The 21,105-nt window shown below is 44.8% G+C and overlaps 1 long non-coding RNA gene across 3 annotated transcripts in view; it reads right to left on the bottom strand.

Moving 5' to 3' along the window:
- LOC137221926 (uncharacterized) overlaps positions 1–21,105 on the bottom strand; it is a 55,332-nt gene that overhangs the window by 4,409 nt on the left and 29,818 nt on the right. The window contains exon 5 of one of the 3 annotated variants that reach the window (XR_010942208.1): positions 1,256–1,803. The exons of 1 other annotated variant lie outside the window; for it this stretch is intronic. This is a non-coding gene — a long non-coding RNA (uncharacterized lncRNA). Of the gene's footprint in view, positions 1–1,255; positions 1,804–4,792; positions 5,787–21,105 lie in introns of those variants that run through there. One more of the 3 variants, XR_010942207.1, reaches the window with a different exon arrangement.

Here is a 21,105-nt window from a genome sequence, read left to right as displayed (position 1 = left end):
ACAAAATGCCAACTTCTTCACAAAAATCTTATTTAATCTCCATAGTTCGAATAGATTTCTCCCCTCTCTTAACTCCTAGTGACAATTTCCCTAAAGCATTTACTACTTTCTGTCTTCAATTATGATTACTTATAAATATGCCTCATCCTCCATCTAGATTATAATATATTTCTTGAGGGCAAGGATTATACCCCATTCTTCTTAGTGTTGCTTATAGTAACCATCAGTGCTGCCTTTACACAGCTAGCCCCCAGTATGTTTTCTGGACAAAGGAATGATTGAATGAACGATGCAGGATCACTCCTGATCACATCAATGTGTTGGTAACCAAAGCAACACTGTCAAGGGCCAAGCGCTAAATTTTATATATTTATCTATATATAAACACTTAATATATATGTACTTAATGTATAATGTATATAAATATATTTATTATATATAATAAATATAAATTACAGATATACTTTCAAATGATAAGATATAGGGCTTCCCTGGTGGCGCAGTGGTTGAGAGTCCGCCTGCCGATGCAGGGGACACGGGTTCGTGCCCCGGTCCGGGAGGATCCCATATGCCGCGCAGCGGCTGTGCCCGTGAGCCATGGCCGCTGAGCCTGTGCGTCCGGAGCCTGTTGCTCCGCAGCGGGAGAGGCCGCAGCAGTGAGAGGCCCGCGTACCGCAAAAAAAATAAATAAACTTTTAAAAAATGATAAGATATAATACAAAATGGGCTAACTTTTGCAAGTAGAAAAAAAAATTTAAGTCTAGCAAAGCAAAACCCACATATAAGCTCACAACCCAGAGGCAATCATAGGCAAGTTGGTGTATTCTAGTCTGTTTTCTGTTTGTATTTTACATAATTGAGATCATACTGCCCATTCAACAGCTTTATTTTTTGCTTTTTTTCCCCCTTAACATTGTATTATGAGTATTGTCTCCACATCGTGGCAAATCCCCTCCACATAGTCAGTGAGGTGTCATCTATTGAGCACCTATGGTATGCCTTACCTCACAGCAGCCCACCTTCTATTTGTACCACACTGCATTTCCCAAAGGGCTTTCACGGAGAGAGGACAGATGTGAATGTCCCCAGTTGGCAGCTGAAGAACTGAGCCCCACAGAAGTTCAGTGACTTGCTCCAGGATTCTGGGGCAGCAGAATCAAGATCAGAGCCCAGGTCTCTCCCCTCCCATTCCAGACCCCTGCATCACACCACAGGAAACAGAGATAGCACACATTGAAAACGCAAAACTCTCATAGCCAAACGAAGGTAACCATGTTTAAACATTCCAGGGTCAAGAAACATCCAAGTTCATGGGGGCAGGTGGGAATCAGCAGTCAAAATGAAGGCAGAAGGCAATTTTCTTGGCAACATGATCATAACTGAGCTCCAGGACAGAAGGGCCCTGAGCTAGGGACTGGAGTAGAAACAAGAAAGGGCAAGACAGGATGGGAGGGGAGTTTGGGGGAGGATGGCTACATGTATATGGATGGCTGAGTTGCTTTGCTGTGCACCTGAAACCATCACAACATTGTTAATCAGCTTTACCCCAATATAAAATAAAAAGTTAAAAAAAACAAAAGAAAAAAGAAAGGGCAAGACATGTTTTCTGCCCTGGGGAACAAAACTCCCCATACCAGCACACTGTTCTCTTCACAGACCACTTGCCTGTCCTTTACATATGGCACAGAAAAAAGGGCAAAGGGTTTGGGGTCAAAGAATTGGGCTGAAGCTCAGGTTTGTCCACTTCCAAGCTGTGTGATATCAGGCAAGTTACTTCACTTCTCTGAGCTTCAGTGTCTCCATCTATAAAACGGTGAAAAGGGAAATACTTGCTTGATAAAATTCAGAGAACGTTAAATGAACCAGTATTTGTGTAAGGGTGTTATAGTCCCAGCTCTGCCACCCACGGCCTCTGTAACCTTGGGCAAGTTCTTTCACCTCTCTTTGCCTCAGTTTTGTCATCTGTAAAGTGGAGATGATAACAGCACCTACCTCTTAGGGTTATTGTGGGGACTAAGTAAGTTAATACTTGTAAAATGCTTAGAACAGTGCCTGACAAATAGTAAGTGCTGAATAAATGTCTGTCATTATTAAAAAGGCTAGTGGTCACTGGCATAGAGTCAAGGCAACCATTCTTCAAATTTCATGAAGAAAGCAGAGCCAGTGTTACGCTAATTATAGATAAGGAAACTGGGGCTCAGAAAGATTAGGTATTTATCTGACTCACACTGCTAGTTGGTGGCTGCTCCAGGACTTCTAAAGATTCTAAATGCAATGCCTTCTCCTCCAGATAACATTCTAGCTGTTGCAAGCTGCCAGCCCGCTGGCCAATGTCAGCCCACAGCATGTTTTGTTTGGCCCACACAGTATTGTTTTTTTTTTAATTGAGTTTAACTGTGATTAGATGGGCCCAGCACACACTAGTGAGCCTCAGGTCCCAGCCTCCTCTGGTGTTTGTTACTCCCAGCCAACTACCCTCATTTAGATCTCTGCACAGGCTGATGCCATGCCAGTCACTAAATACATGGTACAGACAAGTTCAGGAGACTAAAGGGGAGGCAGAGAGGAGCACAGGCCAGAGGGACGGGGAAAAGGCAGTTAGGGAAGACTTCTTGGAGGTGGCTGTACTTGAGTTAGGACTTAAAATTGAAGAGTGGGGATTGTTTAGATTAAAAGGGAGGGTAGGAGGTAAGGCAGATTGACTTGGCATTTGGCGACCTTCAGGGATGTTTATGAGTTTCCCTGCCAAGACTTCCTCAGGCCTTTTCCTTGGTTGAGAAGAGGAAAGAAATGAGTTGCCCTTTATCGCAGATGAGGTCATGTGACTCAAGGAGGTCACATTGTCAAGGTTTGATGATTGGATTACTGATCTGTGTCATCATCCTTGAAGGCTCACTGCACTGCTCACGGCACCAGGAAGGAGGTGTGGTCACAGGAGCCAAAGTACGAACTACGGCCTAACTATGGCCATCTAGAACTAAACTTCTTTCCATCTGAGCAGTCTTGATGGTAGTTTCTAACATTTCACACCTCTGTGGCAAAGAAGATGAGTGCTGGTCACAGAAACGAAATAGGGAAAGGCTGTGGCAAACTAATGAAGCTGCCTGACTGCCTAACTCAGTGACAGTCACTGGATCAGAGAGGTTTGCCAATTCCCACAGGGTCCCACAGCACTTGAGTCTCTGGATCTGCGACACATGGTAGGAATAGGGAACTTCAAATAACGTTGAGTGGCCTAATTACCTAATGTGGGTAAAGTGCGTAGAGATCACCAAAGACAAGGTTTAGCCGGGCTCATCTTGCACTGATAGCATTGCCTGCCGTGGTTTCTGCAAGCCTCCAGGGTGACAGGGCTCCCAAGGAGCCCCTCCACCGGGAAAAGCAGGAAATGTTACCGCACATCTGCCACTCCCGTGCATAAAACCCTCCAATGGCTTCAGAGTGCAACAGAAATAAAGTCCAGACCTCTCCTCTCGGCCCACAAGACCCTGTGTGCTCCAGACTCCATCCACCTCAAATTTCCCCTCTGTGCTCCTCTCCCCTGCCCTTGCCCTGTGCCAGCTCCTCAAACGCCGGGAACTCATCCCCGCCTGGGGGCACCGCCTGGAACACATCCTCCCAACACATGCACACAAACAGCACGCACTTCTCATCCTTCAAGCCTCAGCTTAAATGGCCCCTTCCCAGAGAGACCTCCCTTGATCGACTTGGCTGAAGTACTTCATGTGCTTCATAGCACAGATCACAATCTCTGCTTTTTCCCATTTCCTCCACTAACATGTAAACCGTGAGCCTGGAGCTCATGGCTATTCTGTTCATCCTTAGTATTCCCAGTCACAAGCACAGTGCTTGGCACAGCAGACCCTTAATATTTTGCTGAAGGAATGCTGTGTGGTCTCTGACAAGTTGCTTCCCCTCTCTGGGCCTCAGTATCCCCACATGTGAAATGCAGTGGCTGGATAAGGGGCTGCTGAGGGCCCTTGGCGCTCTGACTGTGGTTCTGTGACTAACGTCTGGGCCTTGGGCCCAGGAGTGAGCCTGGCGTGCTGCATCTCCATAGCACTGGACGCTCGTGCTGATTTAATCAGGTGGCAGACACCCTGTAATCTAGTGCTCTGCTGTCCCTCCTCCCTAGTCCCTGGGCTGGAGACCATGCTGTCAGATTTCCAGGATGATCCATGCACAGCCACCTGTTCTCCCAACTCACTGACCCCAGAGTCCACGAGGAGGGGATGGTTGGCAGGCAGGACGGGCTGGGAGAGGATGTTCAAGCCAGAAGCTTGAGAGCCAGGAGGACTTGTCAATGTCATGAACTGAAAGATTGGGATCTGTGAGAGATTTCGTCAAACCCCACACTCTCTGGTTAGAAGGGACCTTCCAGGACAACTGACCAGCCCTCTGCCTAAACCCTACCTGCCCTAAACAGTGCTCAGTAATGATCACCATCACCTTGATTCCACTCGAAGTGCCCAGAATAAAGGCCTCGCGCCCTCTCAGAGCTGCTCATCTTGTCAATCAACAGCTTTGTCAAATCAAAGCTCTTTACTCAGCAGCACGGTGCAACAGGAGGCAGTGCAGCATGGGGGCGAAGGGCCAGGGCTCTGAGCCAGGTGGCCTGGGCAGAATCTCAGCTCCACAACCTCCTTGCTTTGTGAGCGTGAGCAAGCCAGGAGCCCTCTTGGTGCCTCCATTTCCTCTTCTGTAAAACAGACAGAACACTCGTTGGGCTGTTGGGAGAACTGCAAGCGTTAATACCTAGTGGGAAGGCCATAAACGTTTGTTACTGTGAATTGCCACCTATGAATGCCCTTCTTGCTTTTGTTATTGTTTTTAGTTCTCCTTGGACTCTGTTCTCAGGGTTGGTTGATTTGTTTGCAAAAGAGTGGGGCACAGCCCAAAAACACAGGGCTGGGAAATCAGAGGGGTGTGCTCGTTGGTGACTGTAAGAACATTCACTTCATCCTTCCTGGCCTCAGGATCCTCACCTGAAAAAAGGGGAGGGATAATCCCTGTCCTGCTTTCTGTCATAGAGCCGATGTACAGAACAAATAAGAAACAGACAAGAAGGCTTTGAAAAGTGAAAAATGCTATCTATAATGGGAGGGATTCATCTTATGTTGTCAGAGAAGCCCTTTCCTCTTTCAGCAAGGCACATTAGATTCCAAAGAGCAAAAGAGCTAAACTCAACGTATTTGGCAAACAGGGTGTTTTGGGTACTGGTGAAGTTGAAGCTCATCCTTTCAGAATCTTCTTTTATTAATGTACCAGAGCAAACAAATTTGAGAAGGGTTTACTTACAAGCATTTGATACATTCCTACAAGATGTAGGGCTTGGTGTGGCTGATTTCTGCCATCTTTGTTTATTGTTATAGTTATTGTTTCTTCAGTTTCTCTTCTTCAGCAGTTTGATTGGCAGGATCCAGGTGGTGCACGTTCACTTTTGCAAATATCAGCAGGACACAGTAGCTCTGCATAATGTCAGGAATCTTGTGTGACCTTTGTTCAATACCTGTTATGCCATGTGGACCCAGAGACAGCCTCTTCACTGAACAGATCAGAAACCAAGGCCTAGAGAGGCGAGGGCACAGGCCCAAAGTCACACAGCTGGTTAATGTGAGGCTTGACTTGGTAACCAGGCCTCTTGACTCCAAACTCCATTCTCTTTCCAACAGCTCTGTGGACTCTTGCAATTTCTCTAAATTAGCTGACTGTGTATCAAAATCTTGTCATTCATAGGGGTTTATGTTTGTCAAAACTCATTGCACTGTAAACTTAAAATCTGTACACTAAAAAGAAAAAAGCAAAAATGAGAAAATCTGTACAGTATATTGTTGTAAATTTAACACAATTTTTTTTTTTTTTTGGCCGCGCTGCGTGGCAGGCGGAATCTTAGTTCCCCAACCAGGGATCAAACCCGTGCCCCCTTCAGTGGAATCGCAGAGTCTTAACAACTGGACCACCAGGGAGGTCCCAAACACAATTTTTAAAAATGATAAAATGGTATGGCGGAGTCCTATATCATGAGGGGATCAATGTCTAAGGTCAGCATTTATGGCAAAAAAAAAAAATGTATAATATAAAGGGCTCAAGAAAAGCCTTTAGAAAGGTAGCACATAGGAGCCAGCATGGTCTCTCAGACATGGTTTCTTTGGGCATTTTAACAGCCGACTGTTTCTTCAGAGGGTCCAGATTAGATGCTGACTGGCATATAGGGGTCAGGTTGTGAGAAAAAGAATGTGTCTCTACAATAGGGTGATATTCAGTGTGGTGAGATGCATACGTGGGAACCAAGTCTGCAAAGGGAATGACAGCTTGTAGTATCTCACCTTAGACACACACACACACACAGGCGCTCGCATGCATGCACATGCAAACCTCCCCCCACCCACCCCAGCAGGTTCCTGGATCAGGTTAACCAAGGGCCTGAAGCCAGAGACAAAGATCTGAGGGTTCCTGGGACCCAGCGTGTGAGTGAAGTAGGGGAATTTCAGGGCCTCTGCCAGGGAGGGCTGAGGGGAAGGGGTTGGAACCAGGCTGGAAAGTTGGAACAATGGAAAACACCTCATTCAAGAGGAGAGGGCAGGGATGGGAACCAGAGAAGGAGGAGGAGATTAAAGGCTTGGAGGAGATCAAAGAGAGAGACACTGGGAAGTTCAGTTTTTGAGAAGGAGAAAGCAAGTATCAAGGGCTGACCTGCTGCAACATCACAAAACTAGGAACTGTCCTTCGATAAGTAAATACCCTAAAATTTGGAGTGATGGGAGGCTCATCCAAAAGCAGAATATGTTTGATGAGATTAAATTTTATAAGCTTCCGAAAGGTTGTTAGTCATTTATACATAAAAAGGAAGATTCCACATTTCTCAGTATCAAAAGGATTTGCTCTTTTGAGGATTTTAAGCATTCCCCGTAGGATTGTGTTAAAACAATATATATGGGGCTTCCCTGGTGGCGCAGTGGTTGAGAGCCCACCTGCCGATGCAGGGGACACGGGTTCGGGCCCCGGTCCGGGAAGATCCCACAAGCCGCAGAGCGGCTGGGCCCGTGAGCCATGGCCGCTGAGCCTGCGCGTCTGGAGCCTGTGCTCCGCAACGGGAGAGGCCACAGCAGTGAGAGGCCCGCGTACCACAAAAAAAAAAAAAAACAGTATATATGTTCACCTCATACCCATTATGATGGCTACTATCAAAAAAGAAAAAGAGGATGGTCACCTTATCTTTGATAAAGGAGGCAGGAATGTACAGTGGAGAAAGGACAGCCTCTTCAATAAGTGGTGCTGGGAAAACTGGACAGGTACATGTAAAAGTATCAGATTAGATCATTCCCTAACACCATACACAAAAATAAGCTCAAAATGGATTAAAGACCTAAATGTAAGGCCAGAAACTATCAAACTCTTAGAGGAAAACATAGGCAGAACACTCTATGACATAAATCACAGCAAGATCCTTTTTGACCCACCTCCTAGGGAAATGGAAATAAAAACAAAAATAAACAAATGGGACCTAATGAAACTTCAAAGCTTTTGCACAGCAAAGGAAACCATAAATAAGACCAAAAGACAACCCTCAGAATGGGAGAAAATATTTGCAAATGAAGCAACTGACAAAGGATTAAATCTCCAAAATTTACAAGCAGCTCATGCACCTCAATAACAAAAAAACAAACAACCCAATCCAAAAATGGGCAGAAGACCTAAATAGACATTTCTCCGAAGAAGATATACAGACTGCAAACAAACACATGAAAGAATGCTCAACATCATTAATCATTAGAGAAATGCAAATCAAAACTACAATGAGATATCATCTCACACCAGTCAGAATGGCCATCATCAAACAATCTAGAAACAATAAATGCTGGAGAGGGTGTGGAGAAAAGGGAACACTCTTGCACTGCTGGTGGGAATGTGAATTGGTACAGCCACTATGGAGAACAGTATGGAGGTTCCTTAAAAAACTACAAGTAGACACCATATGACCCAGCAATCCCACTACTGGGCATATATCCTGAGAAAACCATAATTCAAAAAGAGTCATGTACCAAAATGTTCACTGCAGCTCTATTTACAATAGCCTGGAGATGGAAACAAAAACCTAATTGTCCATCATTGGATGAATGGATAAAGAAGATGTGGCACATATATACAATGGAATATTACTCAGCCATAAAAAGAAAAGGAAATTGAGCTATTTGTAATGAGGTGGATGGACCTAGAGTCTGTCATACAGAGTGAAGTAAGTCAGAAAGAGAAAGACAAATACCGTATGCTAACACGTATATATGGAATTTAAGAAAAGAAAAAAAACAGGTCATGAAGAACCTTGGGGTAAGACAGGAATAAAGACACAGACCTACTAGAGAATGGACTTCAGGACACGGGAAGGGGGAAGGGTAAGCTGTGACAAAGTGAGAGAGAGGCATGGACATATATACACTACCAAACGTAAGGTAGATAGCTAGTGGGAAGCAGCCGCATAGCACAGGGAGATCAGCTCGGTGCTTTGTGACCACCTAGCGGGGTGGGATAGGGAGGGTGGGAGGGAGGGAGACGTAAGAGGGAAGAGATATGGGAACATATGTATATGTATAACTGATTCACTTTGTTATAAAGCAGAAACTAACACACCATTGTAAAGCAATTATACTCCAATAAAGATGTTAAAAAAAAAAAAGTGTGGGAAAAAAAAAAGAAAAAGAGGGCTTCCCTGGTGGCGCAGTGTTTGAGAGTCCGCCTGCCGATGCAGGGGACACGGGTTCGTGCCCCGGTCCGGGAGGATCCCACATGCCGCAGAGCGGCTGGGCCCGTGAGCCATGGCCACTGAGCCCGCGTGTCCAGAGCTTGTGCTCCACAATGGGAGGGGCCACAACAGTGAGAGGGGCCCATGTACCACAAAAAAAGAAAAAATGAAAAAGAAAGTAAGTGTTGGAGAGGATGTGGAGAAATAGGAACCCTTGTACACTGCTGATGAGAATGTAAAATGATGCAACCACTATGGAAAACAGTATGTAGCTGCCTCAAAAAATTAAAAATAGAACTACTATATGGGGACTTCCCTGGTGGCACAGTGGTTAAGATTCTGCACTCCCAATGCAGGGGGCCCATGTTCGATACCTAGTCAGGGAACTAGATCCCACATGCACGCCACAACTAAGAGTTCGCATGCCATACTAAGGAGCCTGAGCGCCGCAACTAATGAGCCCACGTGCTGCAACTAAGGAGCCAGCGAGCCTCAACTAAGGAGCCTACGAGCCACAACTAAGGAGCCCGCCTACCGCAACTAAGACCCAGTGCAATCAAATAAATAAATAAATATTAAAAAAAAAAAAGAACTGCTATATGATCCAGCAATCCCACTTTTGGGTATATATCCAAAGGAATGGAAAGCAGGGTCTTGTAGAGCTATTTGCATACCCACATTCATAGCAGCATTATTCATAATAGCCAAAAGGTAGAAACAGCAATAAAGTCCATCAGTGGAGGAATGGATAAACAAATGTGGTCCATACATGCAATGGAATACTATCCAGCCTTAAAATGGAAGGAAACTCTGCCACATGCTACAACATGGAATAAGCATAAGGACATTATGCTAAGTGAAATAAGCCAATCACAAAGCAACAGATACTGTATGATTCCACTTATATGGGGCATCTAAAATAGTCAAACTCAGAGAAACAGAAAGTAGAATGGTGGTTGCCAGGGGCTGGGGGAAGGGGGAAAGGAGAATTGTTTAGTGGGTACAGAGTTTCAGATTTGCAAGATGAAAAGCTCTGGAGATCTATTTTACAACAATGTGAATATACTTAACACTATTGAGCTGTACACTTTAAAATGGAAAATGTTATGTTAGGTGGCTTTTATTACAATAAGAAAAAAACCAGACAAACAAAAACCCAGTACATTTGCCTGTAGACCTCCCTTTACTCATTGAAAAACAGCTGGCTATAAAACAGCTTGTTCAGTGTGATACTGTTTGTGTCAAATGTCCTTTTTTGTTTTAATACATGTAGGTCATCATCATGAGGATATACACCAAAAGATAAACAGTGGTTATTTCTGAGTACTGATTTTGTTCTTTTGGCCAATCTGTATTTTCTAACTTTTTTAAACAGAGCATTCTGTTACTTATTAAAACAACAAAAAAAACTTCACCCCATTCCAGCCCCTGTCTTGATGTCCACAAAGTTTACAGAAGTTGAATTAGCATTTTTTAAAATTAATTAATTATTTTTTTGGCTGCGTTGGGTCTTCGTTGATGCGCGCAGGCTTTCTCTTGTTGCGGCGAGCCGGGGCTACTCTTCGTTGTGGTGGCTTCTCTTGTTGTGGAACATGGGCTCTAGGCACGCAGGCTTCATTAGTTGTGGCACGTGGGCTCAGTAGTTGTGGCTCACGGGCTCTAGAGCGCAGGCTCAGTAGGTGTGGTGCACGGGTTTAGTTGCTCCGCAGTATGTGGGATCTTCCCGGACCAGGGCTCGAACCCGTGTCCCCAGCCTTGGCAGGCGGATTCTCAACCACTGTACCACCAGAGAAGTCCCTGAATTTGTATTTTTGAGTTTTATTTCATATATAATTAGAAATCACTGCTAATAATAATTATTATTATTATTTTTTTTGCGGTACGCGGGCCTCTCACCACCGTGGTCTCTCCCACCGCAGAGCACAGGCTCCGAACGCACAGGCCCAGCGGCCATGGCTCACGGGCGCAGCCGCTCCGCGGCACGTGGGATCCTCCTGGACCGGGGCACGAACCCACGTTCCCCGCATCGGCAGGTGGACTCCCAACCACTGTGCCACCAGGGAAGCCCTATAATTATTTTTAAGATAATAATATTAATAGTAATGTTTTCTATGTAGGGCAAGCTTAATCTGAGCCAGACACTTGTGCTTTTCATGCTTTTTTTTTATTTTTCACACAATAACCCTTTGAAGTAGGTACTATTATTAAACCCATTCTGCAGATGAGAAAACAGAGGTTAAGTGGCTGGTGCAAATTCATTTATAAATGTCAGAGATATGTTCAATCTCACAGCAGTCTGATTCCAAAGCCTGTGTTATTGACAGCCTGACTATTCCGCTAGACCCACATGATGTGCTTATCTGTCATCCAGCTTATGAGTGCCTTGTCAGCCACAAACATATAATTTATGTGTCACTTAGACTGTTCAAACAATACCTTTCACTCTCCCACAGGTTATGGGATATTTGTTTCAAAGATAACACAAAGATCAACCTCCCTCCAGAAATCCCAAGCCATGTAACATTCCAGGTGAGTCTCGACAGAGCTAATGAGCCAATCCTGGGGACTCGGAGTGGTCTGGGACCCTGGTACTGTACCCAGGACTTTCCCCTTCTTCACCTATATACTAACTCCACTGCCCGCTACACCAATCAGGATACACACTCACTTCCTGGGACCAACTTCAACTGGAGGGGAGGGGAATGTGCGACAGGAAAGGCTGTCAAATGTGGCAACTGGCATAATACGATTTATCTCAAAAGAACATTTACAATTATGTAATTAGCACTTTGTATCCAGATATTTTCATCTCTAAGGATCTCTGGAAGTCTTACAGATAACTTAAATATATATCACATACATTGCTGGAGACGAAGTCTATAGTTTCAGAAGATAATTAAAACTCCTTCCCCTTTGGAATTAAAAGAATTGCCTATGGGAAGAATATTATGCCCACCAAACACGAATAGATCGAAACCCAGGAACTCTGAACACAGGGCTGGCAAGGATCTTGAAGAGGAATATATCCAGGAAAGACAAATAAATTTCTAATAAACATAATACCAATTTCAAATCCCCTGCTCATGGCAGGAATTATTAATCAACCATAGCACCCTTCCCCACTAAGCCTGGCCTTGTCCTCAGAATCTTTCTTAACACAGCACTCAAGGCAGCCGCCACCACCTCATCAGAGTTGAACCCTATTTGCCACGCAGGAAATTAGTCCACTGTCATCCCTCCAATGTGACAGACAGGGAACTGAAGTTCAGAGAGGTAAATTAACTTGCTCAAAGTTATATAGCTGGTAATACAAAGCTGAAGTTTCCAAATGTTTGTTTTTTTTTCTTAATCTCTTCCCCTGCTCTTTGCTCTGTTCAAAATATACTTGGATTATATGCTTTGCACCAGATTTCTCTTTCTTGAATGAGCTGTTTAGGATGCCTCTTCCAAAGATTTGCTGAGTGACAATGGGCCTACTGCTTAACCCTTCCAGCGTCAAGTGCTTTCAAATTGAAAATGGAGATGGTAATCTGGGTTCAGATCCCTGCCTTCTTACTGGCAAACTGGGATACTCTTTTGAGAAATGTGAGCTGCTGCTGAAATTTATATGACTATAGGGAAAGGATCAGACATTTTGACAGCACCTTCTCTAGGTAAGGTACTGTGTTCTGCTGCAATGTGGTTTTGCCCTAGAAAGTGTAAAAATGAAGTAAGACACTGGCTGGCTATGTTATTTGGAAGACTACTTGGAAGGAGGTGGCATTTGAGTAAGATTTTGGAGATCAACAGGATTAAGTGTTTCTTTTGATTATAAAAGAGTACATGATATACAACTACTGGGAAAAACAGTATGTCAAGAGGAAAAAAATCACCCCTATTTCCTTTATAAACCATGTCAACATTTTGTTTTATTTTTCTCTTCTAATATCTTCTTTACTCCATGCATAGGTATTTATGTTTTTCCCTCCTTTCCTATGGTTGTTGTTAATCTATGCATACCACTTTATATTTTGATTTTTAAAAAGTTTTAATATACTGTGAGAGTGCTCCATAAGCCAATAATTCTACTCCTAAGAATAACCAACAGAAGTACATACATACATATGTTCACCAAAAGGCACGTGCCAGTAGTACTTTTCGTAATAGGGCCAAACTGGAAACAACCTGAATATCCACCAATAAAATAGATAAATAAACTGTAGTATATTCACCAAATTGAAAACTACACAGTGATGAGAATAAACTATAGCTATACAAAGCAATGGGGATGGATCTCACAGATATAATTTTGAGCAAAAGAAGCCAGACACAAAAGAGAACACACGGTATGATCTATTGACATTAAGTGCAAAACCAGGCAAAACCTACCATGGTAGAAGAAGTCAGAAGAGTGCTTATCCTTGGGGGCATGGCTAGTGACTGGAATGGAGCATGGGGGCAGGCATCTGACTGTAGTTTACAAAGCATAATCAACTGGTGGAAATGTATCAAGCTGTAGGTTTATGACGTGTACTTTTCCACATATATGCTGTAAGCCAATAAAACATTAATTAATTAAGTAGTTGCAGGAAAATACATTCATTAGGCAGACAGGGCCAAGAACATCACTTTGGGCAGAGGGAACTGTACAGACTCAAGAGTGGGAAATGGAAAACATTCCAGATGACTCACGACGTTGGTATTACAGTAGTTTGCATAAACAAACTATCTCAAAACTTAGGGCTTGGGACTTCCCTGGTGGCGCAGTGGTTAAGAATCCACCTGCCAATGCAGGGGACACAGATTCGAGCCCTGGTCCGGGAAGATCCCACATACTGCGGAGCAACTAAGCCCGTGTGCCACAACTACTGAAGCCCACGCACCTAGAGCCTGTGCTCTGCAACAAGAGAAACCACCACAACGAGAGGCCCGCGCACTGCAATGAAGAGTAGCCCCCGCTCGCCGCAACTAGAAAAAGCCCACTTGCAGCAATGAAGACCCAACACAGCCAAAAATAGAATAAATAAATAGATGATTTATTTATTTATTTATTAAAAAACAAAAAAACAGGGCTTAAAAACAACGACATTCATTTGCACATAATTCTGAGAGTTGGCAGTTTGGGCTGGGTTCAGCTAGAGAGTGCTGCTAGGATCATCTGGGTCGCTCATGCAGTTATAGTCACAGAGACTGACTGGGGCCGGATAGTCCAAATGGCCTTGCTGTTCACCCTTTTTGCCTGCTCTAGGAAAATGAATCTGGGCCCTTTAAATATCCTTTTCTTGGCATGCTGCTTAATTTTGTCAGTAGAGGGAACTGGAGAGACATTAAAGTAAGAAAGGTTTTTTGTCTCCTGGTTTCAGCGTGCAGGCTCACCAGGCTCCTGCGCTGCATGTGGGTCTCCCATGCCCAGCTCCTCCAAAAGACGGCTTCTCCAGCGTCAGACTCCTGCAGTTCACAGCAGCCAGAGGCTTCCTGGGGAGTTCTTGTCAAGTGATTTTTGTAGCAAAGCGTCTCTGGGGAGACATTTCTCTATGAATGGCTTTCTTGGTAACTGAGATGGCACATTTCCAGCAACTTTCAGAGGATGATTTCTACCAAGTCCACTGGCGTGACATGGTACCACAGTGACTTCTCTACCATTCAGTGGGCACAGCCATGTCCTCTCCAATGAGATCTGGATCTCAGCCCTGGGGCAAAGGGGGAGGCTCTTCCTCAGGTGCTCTATGTCAGCTCTAGGGATAGTTGCTGCTCCTTACACCTGCTATTCCTATATTCGTTAGAGTTCTCTTTACTTCTTATTAGTGAGTCCCTTGTTTCTCCAAACCTCCTGTTATGATGAATAATTATTTATATTAAACTTTCCCTGTTCAAATACTGTGTAGTTTCTCTGTCCTGGTTGGACCCAGACAGATCCATGCCTCACTCATCTATCTGGTGATTGGTGCTTGCTACTGGCTGTGCCTTGCTCTCCACATGTCTCCAGCAGGATAGGCTCAATTTTTTTTTTACATGGCAGCTGGACTCCAAGAGGGTTAATGCTGAAAATGCAAGGTCTCTTGAGGCCAAGGCTCAGACGTCCCATAATATCACTTCAACTGATATCTATTAGTCAAAGTGAGCCATACGGCAAACCCAGATTCAAAGGAGAAAAAATAAACTCTATTTCTTGTGGCAAAGTCATACTACAAATGGGCATGGGTACAGGAACGGCAGGAACTGTTGCTCCCATCACTGCTAACAACTACCACAGACCCACTGCATCAGAAGCAGCAGAATACTTCCTGAAAGCAGATTCCTTGACTCTACTCTAGAGCTGCTAAATCCAAGTATCTGGGGCAGAATATGAGAATCTAAAATGTTAACAGTCCTCTCCCTATCCCAGCCTAGGTGATTCATACTCATATTAAAACTTAAGAACCATTCATCTATACTCACACAATATTGATACTCACTTGTCACTTTGAAGATATCTTTCTATTGCCTTCTGGCTTTCATAACTTCTGTTGAGAACCTGTCAATACTATTGCTGCTGCCTTCAAAAATTTCCCCCTTATCTTTGGTTTTTAGAAGTTATAACATAGTAGGCCCTAGTTCAGTTTCTCTATATTTGTTTTGCTTGGGGTTGAAAGTGATTCTTAAATCTGTGGCTTAATGTCTTTCACCGGCTTTGGAAAATCATCGACCATCAAATACTGCTTCTGGTATCACTTCATTTCTCTTCAAGTCCCTCCCCTCCACCTCCACCTCCCCATTCTCCTTCTCCTTTCTTCCTTCATCCTTTTCTTCCTTCTTCTTCTATTCCTTCTCTTCCTCTTCCTCCTCCTCTTTCTTCTTTTCCCTCTCTCCTTCTCTCTGCCTTCCTCCCAATGGGACTTCAATTATTTGTATTCAGACATTTTCACCAAGATCCATATGACTTGTATTACATGTGCTGTAGTTTAAATATTTTCTACTGACCTGTTTTTCAGTTCACTAATTTCATCTTTAGCTGTACTATATACTGTAATCTTACATACATCTTTTGAGTTCTTAATTTCAGTTATTGTATTTCAGGCTTAGAATTTCCATTTGATTCTCCTTGATAGATTCTAGTTCTCTGCTGAAATTCTCCATCTTCTCATATAATGTCTTAAACATATTAATCACGTTTTATTTATTTATTTATTTTAATATTTATTTATTTGGCTGTGCCAGGTCTTAGTTGCGGCACACAGGATCTTCATTGCAGCAATGCAGGATCTTTTGTCGCAGCATGCAGGCTCTTCGTTGTGGCATGTGGGCTTCTCTCTAGTTGTGGTGCGCTGGCTCCAGAGCACGCAGGCTCAGTAGTTGCAGCACGTGGGCTCTCTAGTTGTGGTGCACGGGCTATAGAGCGCGCAGGTTCAGTAGTTGTGGCACAAAGTCTTAGTTGCCCTGCAGCATGTGGGATCTTATTTCCCCAACCACGGAACCCAAGTCCCTTGCATTGGAAGGCAGATTTTTAAACACTGGACCACCAGGGAATTCCCCTTAATCACATGTTTTAAAGTCCATGTCTTATAATGCCAATATCTGGATCTTCTGTGGGCCTATTTTGATTGTCTATTTTTTCCTCTTGGTTTTCAACCATTTGGTCTTGTCTACTGAGATGTCAGGTAAATTGTGATTGAATGCTAAATATTGCATATGAAAAAAATTATAGGAAAATTTGAGGCCCTTGATGGTATTATCTTCCTTCAGAGAGATTTGTACTTTTGCTTCTGTCAGGCATTTACACCTAAGTCATACAAAGGAGATTTAACTGATTAGATGTTAGTCTTCAGTTCTGTTGGGGCTGGTCAATTTCTAATTGACTTCTACTCCTAGGGAGTAGCCCTTTGGGGGTTACATTTGAAAACTTGGAGTGTTTATTAGGGACACTCCTGCTTGGTAGACCTTGAAATCCAGTTTTTATACCCCAGCTTCATAACATCTCCAGAGGCTCTGCTCAGATTCTTAGCCATCTCTTGAGAAACAGCATACTGGAGGGCAAAGTGGCAGCTGGATATGGGGCTTACCTCTCTGCATTTCCCTTCCCTCTGGAATCTTTGCCCCTCAGGTCATTCTTGTTTTGGTAGTTCTCCAACGTCTTCAAATACACATACATAGACACATTTATTTTGTTCAGCTATTTTAACAATTTCCAGTGAGAGGGTGTATCTTCAATCAGCTACCATAATTATTAGAAATAAAAGACTCTTGTTCACCTAACATTTATATTTTTCAGTGGGCTGGAACCATGCCTTATTCTTCTCTGCAGTGCCAAGTCCTCACTTGCTTTAAGTTCTTAAGAGACACTATTTGAATAAATGGATAACAGTTTGTAAGTTGCTTTCAATTTCATAATTCTACACTGTAGGCAGAATTAGAATTACCTTTATATAATCCTAGATATTGGGCCCAGAGAAGACTTGCCCAAAGGTTCCCTGACTAAAGTCCATTAAGAAGTCACTGGCCTACCTGGGGCTTGACTCCAGATCCAGAAGAGGGCTTTTCCCCACTCTGCCATATTGCACTACAATATAATGGTCAAGAGCCTCATGGGCTTGGGTGTCAAGGAGACCTGAGTTTAAATCCCAGTTCTGTCATTTACCAACTGTGTGGTCTTGGAAAAGTTCCACGAACTTTTGGAGCTTTAGACTCTCATCTGGTAAAGTGGCAATGATAATAACAGGAAACACTCAAGATAGCACTGTTGAGAAGATGAAAGTGAGCCAATGTGTATAATAAGGTACTTGGCTGAATCACTGCATCTATAAATAGAGGTTATTTTTTAACGGAGGGTCGGCATGGTGAACAAGGTGCCTTATTTCCATGAGTTTCAGAGGTAGTGCGGCACCCAATGATGTCTTACTACCTTTCCCTCCCTCGGGTGTGGGGACTCTACTGAAGGATCATGGTTTTCTTCATGCAAAACACCCACCCCAAGTCCTGCTGATAATCTCACACCCATGAAGGCAAGGGTCGGGGTAGTCTTTACTTCTTTGGGATCTTCAGGACTCTACTGCCTGCTTCCCTCCTGCAAAAGGCCTCCCCTTTCGCAGACTGGGCCTCCCCCTTTCCTGGCAGACTCGGGTGGTTGGAGACTCAGCAGCCCTGATGTCAGGGAACTAGGATTGAAAGGCCCCAAATCTTTCTCTGCCACTAGTCCCCAAACATGTCCATATGGCAGAGCAGTTAAGAGCACAGAATCCCGAGAAAGACAGACTCAGACTCAAATCTAAGTTCCACCCCTCCCTAGTTGTGGGATCTTGGCTAAGTCCCTTTATTTTCCTGACTCAGTTTCCTCATCTGTATAATGGAGCTGATAATAATACCTACTTAAAGAACTCTTTGAAAGATTAAGCGAGGCACAATAAAAAGTACCTCTTGGGCTTCCCTGGTGGCGCAGTGGTTGAGAGTCCACCTGCCGATGCAGGGGACACAGGTTCGTGCCCCGGTCTGGGAAGATCCCACATGCCACGGAGCGGCTGGGCCCATGAGCCATGGCCGCTGAGCCTGCGCGTCCGGAGCCTGCGCGTCCGGAGCCTGTGCTCCGCAACGGGAGAGGCCACAACATTGAGAGGCCCGCGTACCGCCAAAAAAAAAAAAAAAAAAACCTGTAAAAAAAGTACCTCTTATTTTTTTCTCCTGTTATCCCCCGCTACCACACCCAGAATATACAAGTTAGAAGGAAACAGTACAGCTAGAACTAGAACCTGTGTCTTCAGGCTCCCCCTCTCCCCACCTTCGCCCACACCACCCCTAAAAGTACTTGTGCCTTGGAGTGAAGACAGTGCTTCCTGACTTTTCCCATCACAGCACATGATAACATTTGGATACCCGCTGGGCTAACCTAATGAGCCTGTTTGAGGCCTGCAGGTGACTGTCCCAACGGAGCTGGGGCCTCTGGCTACCCTGGGCTCCACCTGGGACCTGAGGGTGCTATATCTCAGCACACTTGTAACCTGTCTCTGGGGACCTTTAGGTTAAGGTGTTGACAACCCATGGTAAGAGCCAGCATTGCATTGCCTAGAAGTGACACATTAAGCCACTGTTGGTAAATCAGTCCTGGGCCAGTTATTCAGTCTCCTGGTAGGAGTTCAGAGGCCAGAGCTGAGGAGATGGAGACTGGGAAGAAAATCAGACATCGGCTCCAGTCCAGGCTCTGCCTCAAACTCGTATGGCCCTGGGAAAGTCATTCCCCGTTTCTGGGCTTAACCTTTCTGTTTGAAGCAGAAAGGAGTTAGACTAGAGGAAACATCCACAGGGTCCCTTCTAGCTCTGACATTCTAAGAATCAGGGATTCTATGAATTCCCCATTGCTCAGCTGTATTCTGCTCCTGGTGACCTGGTTTTTGCCTCTGGTTTGGATAAGCATAGCAAATGGTCGACTCTCCCTGACTGGGCAAGGTGCTCCCAACTCTCTGCACCGTTACTGGCTGGTCTCTGAAAATAACCCCTGTCTGGCCCAGACAGAGGACAGAGCCACATCTGTCCCCTGCCCCTATCAGCAGAACTCCCTGGAGTCCTCTGCACGTGCCACTCCCCTGCCCATCACGTCAGCCTCTGGTTTCCCGAATCCTCTAGTCTTCCCCAGCTCCCAGGGCTTGCACTATTGTCTGGGCTCAGGAAGAAGGCAGGGAAGCCTCCAGAAACACTGCAGCAGTTCCCCTGCAAGAGGAGGTGGGGATGCTAGAAAAGGGAGGGTGGGAGAGGCTGCAGGCAGATCCTGAGGAGTCTGGGTTGCCATGCTCTGGAGGCAGGACTTGGCCTTGTGTGCAGTGAGGAGACATCACAGGCCTTGAAGCAGAAGGACATGGTCAAAACTTATGGTCAGAATGTGTCTGGGCTCCATGGAAGGCAGACTGCAGCAGAGAGAGAGACTGGGGGCTGTTAGAGAAATGCAGGCCAGAGATCATGACACAGCAGCAGGGACAACAAAGAGGAGGAATTGAGGAGGTCAACTAGCAGACGAGGTGACTGGCCGATTGGCTGTTCAGCCACAAATCTGACTGCATCAGTGTGCTCGGTGACTGGGGCTGTACTGTGTGGGAGAGAGGGTTTGTTGGTGTTGGGAAAAAGACCCCAAGGGAGAGTTGAGAAAAGGGTCTCAGGCTTAGAGACAAATGTATTAAAATCCTTTCAATAGTTCTCTGTGTTTCTTAAAACTTTCTCATTTTGCAAATACTGTATGATATCACTTATATGTGGAACCTAAAAAATACAACAAACTAGTGAATATAACAAAAAAGAGGACTTCCGTGATGGCGCAGTGGTTAAGAATCCGCCTGCCAAGGCAGGGGATGCGGGTTCGAGCCCGGGTCCAGGAAGATCCCACATGCCGCGGAGCAACTAAGCCTGTGCGCCACAATTACTGACCCTGCGCTCTAGAGCCCTCGAGCCACAACTATGGAAGCCCGCATGCCTAGAGCCCGTGCTCCGCGACAAGAGAAGCCACCGCAATGAGAAGCCGGTGCACCGCAATGAAGAGTAGCCCCCGCTCTCCGCAACTAGAGAAAGCCCGCGTGCAGCAGCGAAGACCCAACGCAGCCAAAAATAAATAAATAAAATCTACGTTTAAAAAAAAGAAAAAAAAAAAGAAGCAGATTCACAGACATAGAGAACAAACCAGTGGTTACCAGTGGGGAGAGGGGAATGGGCAGGTAAGAGGTACAAACTTACCTCTTACAAAGAGGTATAAAATAAGCTACAAGGATATATTGTACAACACAGGGAATACAGCCAGTATTTTATAATAACTATAAATGGAGTATAATCTTTAAAAATTGTGAATCACTATATTGTACACCTGTAACATATAACAGCAACTATACTTCAGTAAAAAAACAAAAAAAAACCCCAAAACCTTTCCATTTCGTCCTCTCAATATCCATATATCATTGTCTCCAAGAAGCTCCAGGTTGTGTCAGATCTAGGGCCCCGAATTAAGGTCTCCTGACTCTTGGTCCCACACCTGGCCCCAGCCAACTGCTTCCTTGGAACAGTTCACAGGCAGAGGTAGCAGGAAGTTCACCCTGACCCAGCTGCTTCCCACCACCTCCTTGGACTCCACAGCCCGACCCTGCCACCACACGCCATGTGCCTCCAGCACCCTTCACTGCTCTAGGCCTTGGCTTTACTTTCTGTCACAGGAAGAGGCAGGCAGGGCTAAGTGAAGGTTTTTGACATTCAGACAGGAACAAGTGAACCCTTTTTTACAAAGGGGTCTCATATGAACCATAAAAATGAACTCAAATAAAAAAACCTGCTCAGGCAAGGCAGAGGTGGTGGATTCAGAGGCTGTTTGTCTAGTTGGACAGTGGTCCTCCTCTTCTCCATACGTTGGCAGCCTCTGAGACACTCCCCAACCCGAATCCCCAGTG

The sequence above is a fragment of the Pseudorca crassidens genome, chromosome 3, assembly GCF_039906515.1.
Source record: "Pseudorca crassidens isolate mPseCra1 chromosome 3, mPseCra1.hap1, whole genome shotgun sequence".
Taxonomy (NCBI): Eukaryota; Metazoa; Chordata; class Mammalia; order Artiodactyla; family Delphinidae; genus Pseudorca; species Pseudorca crassidens.
Note: the sequence above shows the minus strand (reverse complement) of the source record. Positions and strands in the feature narration are given on the sequence as shown.